The following is a 12,349-nucleotide window of genomic DNA, read 5'->3' on the forward strand; positions in this document are numbered from 1 at the left end:
TTGACCCACTGCTTGGATGACATCACCATATGCAAATCCATCTGCGGCAGGCCTTCCCCCAGGAATGCTTGCACTAGTTGTTGCATTTGGTTTGTTGTTTGGGGGTGCTTCAGTATTAGGCAGCCTTCTGCTGCACCCTGCTTTGGTGTGGGGCTCATGTTGGCCATGCCCCATCCCCTGAAGCTTTCAAGCAGATTTCTTGCAGCAGCTGGGCACTGTAACAGCTCAAGAGCTGCTCTGTAAGGCAAGTAAAAGGGTGTGGGCCCTGCAGCACTACCTGTAGTTTGCATTGTGCATTGGAAGGCACAAAGTAAGCAGACGGGAGGAGAAGTCAGGATAGTGCACAAGGGTATAGAAGGGAGCGGCTGAAGAAAAGAGAAGTGGAAACAGACAGCAAACTAGGCTGGAGAGAGATCTGAGACAAAGAGATCTGAATTATACGAGAGCCGACCAGGGGAAACACAAATTATGCAGTCAAGTTTCCCACATTTGGAGAAATCGCAGGGGCAGCACACCCAGAGTGCAATGGGTGAGCCTTGCCCTGGGAGAAGCACCTTCATGATCATAGTATCTCACCTGGCAGGTAAGTAGGAGTTGGGCTAGAGCTGGGGAGGGTCGCTGCTCGGGCACCCCCCTGTTAACTGAAGGAGATCCAACTGAGGCAGCACAAGGGAACTCTCAAAAGAAGAACAAGGCTAGAGGAAGATCTGAAACAAAGAAATCTGACTTTTACCAGAGCTGACCAGAAGAAAACACAAACACAGTCCCCCACTACCACAAATAAAGCAGTCGAAGTGAGGTTCATTCATTGCATTTTGGGTATGCTGACCCCTGTGATTTCCCCGAATGTGGGAAACTCGACTGCTTTATTTGTGGTAGTGGGGGACTGTGTTTGTGTTTTCTTCTGGTCAGCTCTGGTAAAAGTCAGATTTCTTTGTTTCAGATCTTCCTCTAGCCTTGTTCTTCTTTTGAGAGTTCCCTTGTGCTGCCTCAGTTGGATCTCCTTCACTTAACAGGGGGGTGCCCGAGCAGCGACCCTCCCCAGCTCTAGCCCAACTCCTACTTACCTGCCAGGTGAGATACTATGATCATGAAGGTGCTTCTCCCAGGGCAAGGCTCACCCATTGCACTCTGGGTGTGCTGCCCCTGCGATTTCCCCAAATGTGGGAAACTTGACTGCATAATTTGTGTTTCCCCTGGTCGGCTCTCGTATAATTCAGATCTCTTTGTCTCAGATCTCTCTCCAGCCTAGTTTGCTGTCTGTTTCCACTTCTCTTTTCTTCAGCCGCTCCCTTCTATACCCTTGTGCACTATCCTGACTTCTCCTCCCGTCTGCTTACTTTGTGCCTTCCAATGCACAATGCAAACTACAGGTAGTGCTGCAGGGCCCACACCCTTTTACTTGCCTTACAGAGCAGCTCTGGAGCTGTTACAGTGCCCAGCTGCTGCAAGAAATCTGCTTGAATGCTTCAGGGGATGGGACATGGCCAACATGAGCCCCACACCAAAGGAGGGTGGAGCAGAAGGCTGACTAATACTGAAGCACCCCCAAACAACAAACCAAATGCAACAACTAGTGCAAGCATTCCTGGGGGAAGGCCTGCCGCAGATGGATTTGCATATGGTGATGTCATCCAAGCAGTGGGTCAAAGTTGGCTTCAACCCTCGTCTGCATATGAAAACAGAAAAGGGGCGTGCAGGGCATGGTGGCCTTTTGCGGCGCTTGACCGACCCCTAGTTTGCATTAAACACCTCCACCCTCCTTCGGTGTGGGGCTCATGTTGGCTATGCCCCAGCCCCTGAAGCATTCAAGCTGATTTCTTGCAGCAGCTGGGCACTGTAATAGCTCCAGAGCTGCTCTGTAAGGCAAGTAAAAGGGTGTGGGCCCTGCAGCACTACCTGTAGTTTGCATTGTGCATTGGAAGGCACAAAGTAAGCAGACGGGAGGAGAAGTCAGGATAGTGCACAAGGGTATAGAAGGGAGCGGCTGAAGAAAAGAGAAGTGGAAACAGACAGCAAACTAGGCTGGAGAGAGACCTGAGACAAAGAGATCTGAATTATACGAGAGCCGACCAGGGGAAACACAAATTATGCAGTCAAGTTTCCCACATTTGGGGAAATCGCAGGAGCAGCACACCCAGAGTACAATGGGTGAGCCTTGCCCTGGGAGAAGCACCTTCATGATCATAGTATCTCACCTGGCAGGTAAGTAGGAGTTGGGCTAGAGCTGGGGAGGGTCGCTGCTCGGGTACCCCCCTGTAAAGTGAAGGAGATCCAACTGAGGCAGCACAAGGGAACTCTCGAAAGAAGAACAAGGCTAAAGGAAAATCTGAGACAAAGAAATCTGACTTTTACCAGAGCTGACCAGAGGAAAGCACAAACACAGTCTCCCACTACCACAAATAATGCAGTCAAGTTTCCCACATTTGGGGAAATCACAGGGGTCAGCATACCCAAAATGCAATGAATGAACCTCACCCTGGGAGAAAAATCTTCATGACCATGATATCTCCTATGCAAAATTAGTATGATTTGGAATAGGGCTGGGGAGGGCCGCTGCTCATGCACATCTCTGTCAAGTAAAGGAGATTCAACTGAGGCAGCAAAAGGGAACTCTCATCTGGGGACAACAACTGCAGGGAGAACATATATTTTCAGATGAACATGGGAGGGCAGAAGGCTGCCTAATACTGAAGCACCCCCAAACAACAAACCAAATGCAACAACTAGTGCAAGCATTCCTGGGGGAAGGCCTGCCGCAGATGGATTTGCATATGGTGATGTCATCCAAGCAGTGGGTCAAAGTTGGCTTCAACCCTCGTCTGCATATGAAAAGAGAAAAGGGGCGTGCAGGGCATGGTGGCCTTTTGCAGCGCTTGGCTGACCCCTAGTTTGCATTAAACACCTCCACCCTCCTTTGGTGTGGGGCTCATGTTGGCTATGCCCCAGCCCCTGAAGCATTCAAGCTGATTTCTTGCAGCAGCTGGGCACTGTAACAGCTCCAGAGCTGCTCTGTAAGGCAAGTAAAAGGGTGTGGGCCCTGCAGCACTACCTGTAGTTCGCATTGTGCGTTGGAAGGCACAAAGTAAGCAGACAGGAGGAGAAGTCAGGATAGTGCGCAAGGGCATAGAAGGGAGCGGCTCAAGAAAAGAGAAGTGGAAACAGACAGCAAACTAGGCTGGAGAGAGACCTGAGACAAAGAGATCTGAATTATACGAGAGCCGACCAGGGGAAACACAAATTATGCAGTCAAGTTTCCCACATTTGGGGAAATCGCAGGAGCAGCACACCCAGAGTGCAATGGGTGAGCCTTGCCCTGGGAGAAGCACCTTCATGATCATAGTATCTCACCTGGCAGGTAAGTAGGAGTTGGGCTAGAGCTGGGGAGGGTCGCTGCTCGGGTACCCCCCTGTAAAGTGAAGGAGATCCAACTGAGGCAGCACAAGGGAACTCTCGAAAGAAGAACAAGGCAAGAGGAAAATCTGAGACAAAGAAATCTGACTTTTACCAGAGCTGACCAGATGAAAGCACAAACACAGTCCCCCACTACCACAAATAATGCAGTTGAGTTTCCCACATTTGGGGAAATCACAGGGGTCAGCATACCCAAAATGCAATGAATGAACCTCACCCTGGGAGAACAATCTTCATGACCATGGTATCTCCTATGCAAAATAAGTATGATTTGGAATAGGGCTGGGGAGGGCCGCTGCTCATGCACATCTCTGTCAAGTAAAGGAGATTCAACTGAGGCAGCACAAGGGAACTCTCATCTGGGGACAACAACTGCAGGGAGAACACATATTTTCAGATGAACATGGGAGGGCAGAAGGCTGCCTAATACTGAAGCACCCCCAAACAACAAACCAAATGCAACAACTAGTGCAAGCATTCCTGGGGGAAGTTCTGCAGAAGACGGATTTGCATACGGTGATGTCATCCAAGCAGTGGGTCAAAGTTGGCTTCAACCCTCATCTGCATATGAAAAGAGAAAAGGGGCGTGCAGGGCATGGCGGCCTTTTGCGGTGCTTGGATGACCCCTAGTTCGCATTAAACACCTCCACCCTCCTTTGGTGTGGGGCTCATGTTGGCCATGCCCCATCCCCTGAAGCATTCAAGCAGATTTCTTGCAGCAGCTGGGCACTGTAACAGCTCCAGAGCTGCTCTGTAAGGCAAGTAAAAGGGTGTGGGCCCTGCAGCACTACCTGTAGTTTGCATTGTGCATTGGAAGGCACAAAGTAAGCAGACGGGAGGGGAAGTCAGGATAGTGCACAAGGGTATAGAAGGGAGCGGCTGAAGAAAAGAGAAGTGGAAACAGACAGCAAACTAGGCTGGAGAGAGACCTGAGACAAAGAGATCTGAATTATACGAGAGCCGACCAGGGGAAACACAAATTATGCAGTCAAGTTTCCCACATTTGGGGAAATCGCAGGGACAGCACACCCAGAGTGCAATGGGTGAGCCTTGCCCTGGGAGAAGCACCTTCATGATCATAGTATCTCACCTGGCAGGTAAGTAGGAGTTGGGCTAGAGCTGGGGAGGGTCTCTGCTCGGGCACCCCCCTGTCAAGTGAAGGAGATCCAACTGAGGCAGCACAAGGGAACTCTCGAAAGAAGAACAAGGCAAGAGGAAAATCTGAGACAAAGAAATCTGACTTTTACCAGAGCTGACCAGAGGAAAGCACAAACACAGTCCCCCACTACCACAAATAATGCAGTTGAGTTTCCCACATTTGGGGAAATCACAGGGGTCAGCATACCCAAAATGCAATGAATGAACCTCACCCTGGGAGAACAATCTTCATGACCATGGTATCTCCTATGCAAAATAAGTATGATTTGGAATAGGGCTGGGGAGGGCCGCTGCTCATGCACATCTCTGTCAAGTAAAGGAGATTCAACTGAGGCAGCACAAGGGAACTCTCATCTTGGAACAACAACTGCAGGGAGAACACATATTTTCAGATGAACATGGGAGGGCAGAAGGCTGCCTAATACTGAAGCACCCCCAAACAACAAACCAAATGCAACAACTAGTGCAAGCATTCCTGGGGGAAGTTCTGCAGAAGAAGGATTTGCATACGGTGATGTCATCCAAGCAGTGGGTCAAAGTTGGCTTCAACCCTCATCTGCATATGAAAAGAGAAAAGGGGCGTGCAGGGCATGGCGGCCTTTTGCGGTGCTTGGATGACCCTTAGTTCGCATTAAACACCTCCACCCTCCTTTGGTGTGGGGCTCATGTTGGCCATGCCCCATCCCCTGAAGCATTCAAGCAGATTTCTTGCAGCAGCTGGGCACTGTAACAGCTCCAGAGCAACTCTGTAAGGCAAGTAAAAGGGTGTGGGCCCTGCAGCACTACCTGTAGTTTGCATTGTGCATTGGAAGGCACAAAGTAAGCAGACGGGAGGGGAAGTCAGGATAGTGCACAAGGGTATAGAAGGGAGCGGCTGAAGAAAAGAGAAGTGGAAACAGACAGCAAACTAGGCTGGAGAGAGACCTGAGACAAAGAGATCTGAATTATACGAGAGCCGACCAGGGGAAACACAAATTATGCAGTCAAGTTTCCCACATTTGGGGAAATCGCAGGGGCAGCACACCCAGAGTGCAATGGGTGAGCCTTGCCCTGGGAGAAGCACCTTCATGATCATAGTATCTCACCTGGCAGGTAAGTAGGAGTTGGGCTAGAGCTGGGGAGGGTCTCTGCTCGGGCACCCCCCTGTCAAGTGAAGGAGATCCAACTGAGGCAGCACAAGGGAACTCTCGAAAGAAGAACAAGGCAAGAGGAAAATCTGAGACAAAGAAATCTGACTTTTACCAGAGCTGACCAGAGGAAAGCACAAACACAGTCCCCCACTACCACAAATAATGCAGTTGAGTTTCCCACATTTGGGGAAATCACAGGGGTCAGCATACCCAAAATGCAATGAATGAACCTCACCCTGGGAGAACAATCTTCATGACCATGGTATCTCCTATGCAAAATAAGTATGATTTGGGATAGAGCTGGGGAGGGCCGCTGCTCAGGCACATCTCTGTCAAGTTAAGGAGATTCAACTGAGGCAGCACAAGGGAACTCTCATCTGGGGACAACAACTGCAGGGAGAACACATATTTTCAGATGAACATGGGAGGGCAGAAGGCTGCCTAATACTGAAGCACCCCCAAACAACAAACCAAATGCAACAACTAGTGCAAGCATTCCTGGGGGAAGGCCTGCCGCAGATGGATTTGCATATGGTGATGTCATCCAAGCAGTGGGTCAAAGTTGGCTTCAACCCTCATCTGCATATGAAAAGAGAAAAGGGGCGTGCAGGGCATGGCGGCCTTTTGCGGTGCTTGGATGACCCCTAGTTCGCATTAAACACCTCCCCCCTCCTTTGGTGTGGGGCTCATGTTGGCCATGCCCCATCCCCTGAAGCATTCAAGCTGATTTCTTGCAGCAGCTGGGCACTGTAACAGCTCCAGAGCTGCTCTGTAAGGCAAGTAAAAGGGTGTGGGCCCTGCAGCACTACCTGTAGTTTGCATTGTGCATTGGAAGGCACAAAGTAAGCAGACGGGAGGAGAAGTCAGGATAGTGCACAAGGGTATAGAAGGGAGCGGCTGAAGAAAAGAGAAGTGGAAACAGACAGCAAACTAGGCTGGAGAGAGACCTGAGACAAAGAGATCTGAATTATACGAGAGCCGACCAAGGGAAACACAAATTATGCAGTCAAGTTTCCCACATTTGGGGAAATCGCAGGGGCAGCACACCCAGAGTGCAATGGGTGAGCCTTGCCCTGGGAGAAGCACCTTCATGATCATAGTATCTCACCTGGCAGGTAAGTAGGAGTTGGGCTAGAGCTGGGGAGGGTCTCTGCTCGGGCACCCCCCTGTCAAGTGAAGGAGATCCAACTGAGGCAGCACAAGGGAACTCTCAAAAGAAGAACAAGGCTCTGAAACAAAGAAATCTGACTTTTACCAGAGCTGACCAGAGGAAAACACAAACACAGTCCCCCACTACCACAAATAAAGCAGTCGAGTTTCCCACATTTGGGGAAATCACAGGGGTCAGCATACCCAGAATGCAATGAATGAACCTCACCCTGGGAGAATAATCTTCATGACCATGGTATCTCCTATGCAAAATAAGTATGATTTGGGATAGAGCTGGGGAGGGCCGCTGCTCAGGCACATCTCTGTCAAGTTAAGGAGATTCAACTGAGGCAGCACAAGGGAACTCTCATCTGGGGACAACAACTGCAGGGAGAACACATATTTTCAGATGAACATGGGAGGGCAGAAGGCTGCCTAATACTGAAGCACCCCCAAACAACAAACCAAATGCAACAACTAGTGCAAGCATTCCTGGGGGAAGGCCTGCCGCAGATGGATTTGCATATGGTGATGTCATCCAAGCAGTGGGTCAAAGTTGGCTTCAACCCTCGTCTGCATATGAAAACAGAAAAGGGGCGTGCAGGGCATGGTGGCCTTTTGCGGCGCTTGTCTGACCCCTAGTTTGCATTAAACACCTCCACCCTCCTTCGGTGTGGGGCTCATGTTGGCTATGCCCCAGCCCCTGAAGCATTCAAGCTGATTTCTTGCAGCAGCTTGGCACTGTAACAGCTCCAGAGCTGCTCTGTAAGGCAAGTAAAAGGGTGTGGGCCCTGCAGCACTACCTGTAGTTTGCATTGTGCATTGGAAGGCACAAAGTAAGCAGACGGGAGGAGAAGTCAGGATAGTGCACAAGGGTATAGAAGGGAGCGGCTGAAGAAAAGAGAAGTGGAAACAGACAGCAAACTAGGCTGGAGAGAGATCTGAGACAAAGAGATCTGAATTATACGAGAGCCGACCAGGGGAAACACAAATTATGCAGTCAAGTTTCCCACATTTGGGGAAATCGCAGGAGCAGCACACCCAGAGTACAATGGGTGAGCCTTGCCCTGGGAGAAGCACCTTCATGATCATAGTATCTCACCTGGCAGGTAAGTAGGAGTTGGGCTAGAGCTGGGGAGGGTCGCTGCTCGGGTACCCCCCTGTAAAGTGAAGGAGATCCAACTGAGGCAGCACAAGGGAACTCTCGAAAGAAGAACAAGGCTAAAGGAAAATCTGAGACAAAGAAATCTGACTTTTACCAGAGCTGACCAGAGGAAAGCACAAACACAGTCTCCCACTACCACAAATAATGCAGTCAAGTTTCCCACATTTGGGGAAATCACAGGGGTCAGCATACCCAAAATGCAATGAATGAACCTCACCCTGGGAGAAAAATCTTCATGACCATGGTATCTCCTATGCAAAATAAGTATGATTTGGAATAGGGCTGGGGAGGGCCGCTGCTCATGCACATCTCTGTCAAGTAAAGGAGATTCAACTGAGGCAGCACAAGGGAACTCTCATCTTGGGACAACAACTGCAGGGAGAACATATATTTTCAGATGAACATGGGAGGGCAGAAGGCTGCCTAATACTGAAGCACCCCCAAACAACAAACCAAATGCAACAACTAGTGCAAGCATTCCTGGGGGAAGGCCTGCCGCAGATGGATTTGCATATGGTGATGTCATCCAAGCAGTGGGTCAAAGTTGGCTTCAACCCTCGTCTGCATATGAAAACAGAAAAGGGGCGTGCAGGGCATGGTGGCCTTTTGCGGCGCTTGGCTGACCCCTAGTTTGCATTAAACACCTCCACCCTCCTTTGGTGTGGGGCTCATGTTGGCTATGCCCCAGCCCCTGAAGCATTCAAGCTGATTTCTTGCAGCAGCTGGGCACTGTAACAGCTCCAGAGCTGCTCTGTAAGGCAAGTAAAAGGGTGTGGGCCCTGCAGCACTACCTGTAGTTCGCATTGTGCGTTGGAAGGCACAAAGTAAGCAGACAGGAGGAGAAGTCAGGATAGTGCGCAAGGGCATAGAAGGGAGCGGCTCAAGAAAAGAGAAGTGGAAACAGACAGCAAACTAGGCTGGAGAGAGACCTGAGACAAAGAGATCTGAATTATACGAGAGCCGACCAGGGGAAACACAAATTATACAGTCAAGTTTCCCACATTTGGGGAAATCGCAGGAGCAGCACACCCAGAGTGCAATGGGTGAGCCTTGCCCTGAGAGAAGCACCTTCATGATCATAGTATCTCACCTGGCAGGTAAGTAGGAGTTGGGCTAGAGCTGGGGAGGGTCGCTGCTCGGGTACCCCCCTGTAAAGTGAAGGAGATCCAACTAAGGCAGCACAAGGGAACTCTCGAAAGAAGAACAAGGCTAGAGGAAAATCTGAGACAAAGAAATCTGACTTTTACCAGAGCTGACCAGAGGAAAGCACAAACACAGTCCCCCACTACCACAAATAATGCAGTTGAGTTTCCCACATTTGGGGAAATCACAGGGGTCAGCATACCCAAAATTCAATGAATGAACCTCACCCTGGGAGAAAAATCTTCATGACCATGGTATCTCCTATGCAAAATAAGTATGATTTGGAATAGGGATGGGGAGGGCCGCTGCTCATGCACATCTCTGTCAAGTAAAGGAGATTTAACTGAGGCAGCACAAGGGAACTCTCATCTGGGGACAACAACTGCAGGGAGAACACATATTTTCAGATGAACATGGGAGGGCAGAAGGCTGCCTAATACTGAAGCACCCCCAAACAACAAACCAAATGCAACAACTAGTGCAAGCATTCCTGGGGGAAGTTCTGCAGAAGACGGATTTGCATACGGTGATGTCATCCAAGCAGTGGGTCAAAGTTGGCTTCAACCCTCATCTGCATATGAAAAGAGAAAAGGGGCGTGCAGGGCATGGCGGCCTTTTGCGGTGCTTGGATGACCCCTAGTTCGCATTAAACACCTCCACCCTCCTTTGGTGTGGGGCTCATGTTGGCCATGCCCCATCCCCTGAAGCATTCAAGCTGATTTCTTGCAGCAGCTGGGCACTGTAACAGCTCCAGAGCTGCTCTGTAAGGCAAGTAAAAGGGTGTGGGCCCTGCAGCACTACCTGTAGTTTGCATTGTGCATTGGAAGGCACAAAGTAAGCAGACGGGAGGAGAAGTCAGGATAGTGCACAAGGGTATAGAAGGGAGCGGCTGAAGAAAAGAGAAGTGGAAACAGACAGCAAACTAGGCTGGAGAGAGACCTGAGACAAAGAGATCTGAATTATACGAGAGCCGACCAGGGGAAACACAAATTATGCAATCAAGTTTCCCACATTTGGGGAAATCGCAGGGGCAGCACACCCAGAGTGCAATGGGTGAGCCTTGCCCTGGGAGAAGCACCTTCATGATCATAGTATCTCACCTGGCAGGTAAGTAGGAGTTGGGCTAGAGCTGGGGAGGGTCGCTGTTCGGGCACCCCCCTGTCAAGTGAAAGAGATCCAACTGAGGCAGCACAAGGGAACTCTCGAAAGAAGAACAAGGCTAAAGGAAGATCTGAGACAAAGAAATCTGACTTTTTCCAGAGCTGACCAGAGGAAAGCACAAACACAGTCCCCCACTACCACAAATAATGCAGTCGAGTTTCCCACATTTGGGGAAATCACAGGGGTCAGCATTCCCAGAATGCAATGAATGAACCTCACCTTGGGAAAACAATCTTCATGACCATGGTATCGCCTATGCAAAATAAGTATGATTTGGGATAGGGCTGGGGAGGGCCGCTGCTCAGGCACATCTCTGTCAAGTAAAGGAGATTCAACTGAGGCAGCACAAGGGAACTCTCATCTGGGGACAACAACTGCAGGGAGAACACATATTTTCAGATGAACATGTGAGGGCAGAAGGCTGCCTAATACTGAAGCACCCCCAAACAACAAACCAAATGCAACAACTAGTGCAAGCATTCCTGGGGGAAGGCCTGCAGCAGATGGATTTGCATATGGTGATGTCATCCAAGCAGTGGGTCAAAGTTGGCTTCAACCCTCGTCTGCATATGAAAAGAGAAAAGGGGCGTGCAGGGCATGACGGCCTTTTGCAGCGCTTGGATGACCCCTAGTTCGCATTACACACCTCCACCCTCCTTCGGTGTGGGGCTCATGTTGGCTATGCCCCAGCCCCTGAAGCATTCAAGCTGATTTCTTGCAGCAGCTGGGCACTGTAACTGCTCCAGAGCTACTCTGTAAGGCAAGTAAAAGGGTGTGGGCCCTGCAGCACTACCTGTAGTTCGCATTGTGCGTTGGAATGCACGAAGTAAGCAGACGGGAGAAGTCAGGATAGTGCGCAAGGGCATAGAAGGGAGCGGCTCAAGAAAAGAGAAGTGGAAACAGACAGCAAACTAGGCTGGAGAGAGACCTGAGACAAAGAGATCTGAATTATACGAGAGCCGACGAGGGGAAACACAAATTATGCAGTCAAGTTTCCCACATTTGGGGAAATCGCAGGAGCAGCACTCCCAGAGTGCAATGGTTGAGCCTTGCCCTGGGAGAAGCACCTTCATGATCATAGTATCTCACCTGGCGGGTAAGTAGGAGTTGGGCTAGAGCTGGGGAGGGTCGCTGCTCGGGTTCCCCCCTGTGAAGTGAAGGAGATCCAACTGAGGCAGCACCAGGGAACTCTCGAAAGAAGAACAAGGCTAGAGGAAGATCTGAGACAAAGAAATCTGACTTTTACCAGAGCTGACCAGAGGAAAGCACAAACACAGTCTCCCACTACCACAAATAATGCAGTCAAGTTTCCCACATTTGGGGAAATCACAGGGGTCAGCATACCCAAAATGCAATGAATGAACCTCACCCTGGGAGAAAAATCTACATGACCATGGTATCTCCTATGCAAAATAAGTATGATTTGGAATAGGGATGGGGAGGGCCGCTGCTCATGCACATCTCTGTCAAGTAAAGGAGATTTAACTGAGGCAGCACAAGGGAACTCTCATCTGGGGACAACAACTGCAGGGAGAACACATATTTTCAGATGAACATGGGAGGGCAGAAGGCTGCCTAATACTGAAGCACCCCCAAACAACAAACCAAATGCAACAACTAGTGCAAGCATTCCTGGGGGAAGTTCTGCAGAAGACGGATTTGCATACGGTGATGTCATCCAAGCAGTGGGTCAAAGTTGGCTTCAACCCTCATCTGCATATGAAAAGAGAAAAGGGGCGTGCAGGGCATGGCGGCCTTTTGCGGTGCTTGGATGACCCCTAGTTCGCATTAAACACCTCCACCCTCCTTTGGTGTGGGGCTCATGTTGGCCATGCCCCATCCCCTGAAGCATTCAAGCTGATTTCTTGCAGCAGCTGGGCACTGTAACAGCTCCAGAGCTGCTCTGTAAGGCAAGTAAAAGGGTGTGGGCCCTGCAGCACTACCTGTAGTTTGCATTGTGCATTGGAAGGCACAAAGTAAGCAGACGGGAGGAGAAGTCAGGATAGTGCACAAGGGTATAGAAGGGAGC

General features: G+C 50.1%; 19 non-coding genes and 1 pseudogene across 19 annotated transcripts; 1 reads left to right on the forward strand and 19 right to left on the reverse strand.

The window, feature by feature from the left end:
- Window positions 1-428: 428 nt before the first annotated feature.
- Window positions 429-591, reverse strand: LOC135008232 (U1 spliceosomal RNA). The gene has a single exon (XR_010208042.1). It is a non-coding gene; the product is annotated as a U1 spliceosomal RNA (small nuclear RNA).
- A 468-nt stretch (window positions 592-1,059) lies between these two features.
- LOC135008136 (U1 spliceosomal RNA) lies at window positions 1,060-1,222 on the forward strand. The gene has a single exon (XR_010207952.1). It is a non-coding gene; the product is annotated as a U1 spliceosomal RNA (small nuclear RNA).
- An 828-nt stretch (window positions 1,223-2,050) lies between these two features.
- On the reverse strand, window positions 2,051-2,213 carry LOC135008219 (U1 spliceosomal RNA). The gene has a single exon (XR_010208030.1). It is a non-coding gene; the product is annotated as a U1 spliceosomal RNA (small nuclear RNA).
- Window positions 2,214-2,365: 152 nt separating this feature from the next.
- Window positions 2,366-2,529, reverse strand: LOC135008093 (U1 spliceosomal RNA). Its single transcript, XR_010207910.1, has one exon. It is a non-coding gene; the product is annotated as a U1 spliceosomal RNA (small nuclear RNA).
- A 674-nt stretch (window positions 2,530-3,203) lies between these two features.
- LOC135008182 (U1 spliceosomal RNA) lies at window positions 3,204-3,366 on the reverse strand. The gene has a single exon (XR_010207998.1). It is a non-coding gene; the product is annotated as a U1 spliceosomal RNA (small nuclear RNA).
- A 152-nt stretch (window positions 3,367-3,518) lies between these two features.
- Window positions 3,519-3,682, reverse strand: LOC135007987 (U1 spliceosomal RNA). The gene has a single exon (XR_010207806.1). It is a non-coding gene; the product is annotated as a U1 spliceosomal RNA (small nuclear RNA).
- Window positions 3,683-4,356: 674 nt separating this feature from the next.
- On the reverse strand, window positions 4,357-4,519 carry LOC135008127 (U1 spliceosomal RNA). The gene has a single exon (XR_010207943.1). It is a non-coding gene; the product is annotated as a U1 spliceosomal RNA (small nuclear RNA).
- A 152-nt stretch (window positions 4,520-4,671) lies between these two features.
- LOC135007957 (U1 spliceosomal RNA) lies at window positions 4,672-4,835 on the reverse strand. The gene has a single exon (XR_010207778.1). It is a non-coding gene; the product is annotated as a U1 spliceosomal RNA (small nuclear RNA).
- Window positions 4,836-5,509: 674 nt separating this feature from the next.
- On the reverse strand, window positions 5,510-5,672 carry LOC135008137 (U1 spliceosomal RNA). The gene has a single exon (XR_010207953.1). It is a non-coding gene; the product is annotated as a U1 spliceosomal RNA (small nuclear RNA).
- A 152-nt stretch (window positions 5,673-5,824) lies between these two features.
- On the reverse strand, window positions 5,825-5,988 carry LOC135007969 (U1 spliceosomal RNA). Its single transcript, XR_010207789.1, has one exon. It is a non-coding gene; the product is annotated as a U1 spliceosomal RNA (small nuclear RNA).
- A 674-nt stretch (window positions 5,989-6,662) lies between these two features.
- Window positions 6,663-6,825, reverse strand: LOC135008204 (U1 spliceosomal RNA). Its single transcript, XR_010208017.1, has one exon. It is a non-coding gene; the product is annotated as a U1 spliceosomal RNA (small nuclear RNA).
- Window positions 6,826-6,967: 142 nt separating this feature from the next.
- Window positions 6,968-7,131, reverse strand: LOC135008041 (U1 spliceosomal RNA). The gene has a single exon (XR_010207860.1). It is a non-coding gene; the product is annotated as a U1 spliceosomal RNA (small nuclear RNA).
- Window positions 7,132-7,805: 674 nt separating this feature from the next.
- On the reverse strand, window positions 7,806-7,968 carry LOC135008220 (U1 spliceosomal RNA). Its single transcript, XR_010208031.1, has one exon. It is a non-coding gene; the product is annotated as a U1 spliceosomal RNA (small nuclear RNA).
- A 152-nt stretch (window positions 7,969-8,120) lies between these two features.
- Window positions 8,121-8,284, reverse strand: LOC135008063 (U1 spliceosomal RNA). Its single transcript, XR_010207881.1, has one exon. It is a non-coding gene; the product is annotated as a U1 spliceosomal RNA (small nuclear RNA).
- Window positions 8,285-8,958: 674 nt separating this feature from the next.
- On the reverse strand, window positions 8,959-9,121 carry LOC135008130 (U1 spliceosomal RNA). The gene has a single exon (XR_010207946.1). It is a non-coding gene; the product is annotated as a U1 spliceosomal RNA (small nuclear RNA).
- Window positions 9,122-9,273: 152 nt separating this feature from the next.
- LOC135008005 (U1 spliceosomal RNA) lies at window positions 9,274-9,437 on the reverse strand. Its single transcript, XR_010207825.1, has one exon. It is a non-coding gene; the product is annotated as a U1 spliceosomal RNA (small nuclear RNA).
- A 674-nt stretch (window positions 9,438-10,111) lies between these two features.
- On the reverse strand, window positions 10,112-10,274 carry LOC135008228 (U1 spliceosomal RNA). The gene has a single exon (XR_010208039.1). It is a non-coding gene; the product is annotated as a U1 spliceosomal RNA (small nuclear RNA).
- Window positions 10,275-10,426: 152 nt separating this feature from the next.
- LOC135008088 (U1 spliceosomal RNA) lies at window positions 10,427-10,590 on the reverse strand. The gene has a single exon (XR_010207905.1). It is a non-coding gene; the product is annotated as a U1 spliceosomal RNA (small nuclear RNA).
- A 698-nt stretch (window positions 10,591-11,288) lies between these two features.
- On the reverse strand, window positions 11,289-11,424 carry LOC135008354 (U1 spliceosomal RNA; annotated as a pseudogene).
- Window positions 11,425-11,576: 152 nt separating this feature from the next.
- On the reverse strand, window positions 11,577-11,740 carry LOC135008099 (U1 spliceosomal RNA). The gene has a single exon (XR_010207916.1). It is a non-coding gene; the product is annotated as a U1 spliceosomal RNA (small nuclear RNA).
- Window positions 11,741-12,349: the final 609 nt, after the last annotated feature.

Source organism: Pseudophryne corroboree, unplaced genomic scaffold (assembly GCF_028390025.1).
Source record: "Pseudophryne corroboree isolate aPseCor3 unplaced genomic scaffold, aPseCor3.hap2 scaffold_222, whole genome shotgun sequence".
Taxonomy (NCBI): domain Eukaryota; kingdom Metazoa; phylum Chordata; class Amphibia; order Anura; family Myobatrachidae; genus Pseudophryne; species Pseudophryne corroboree.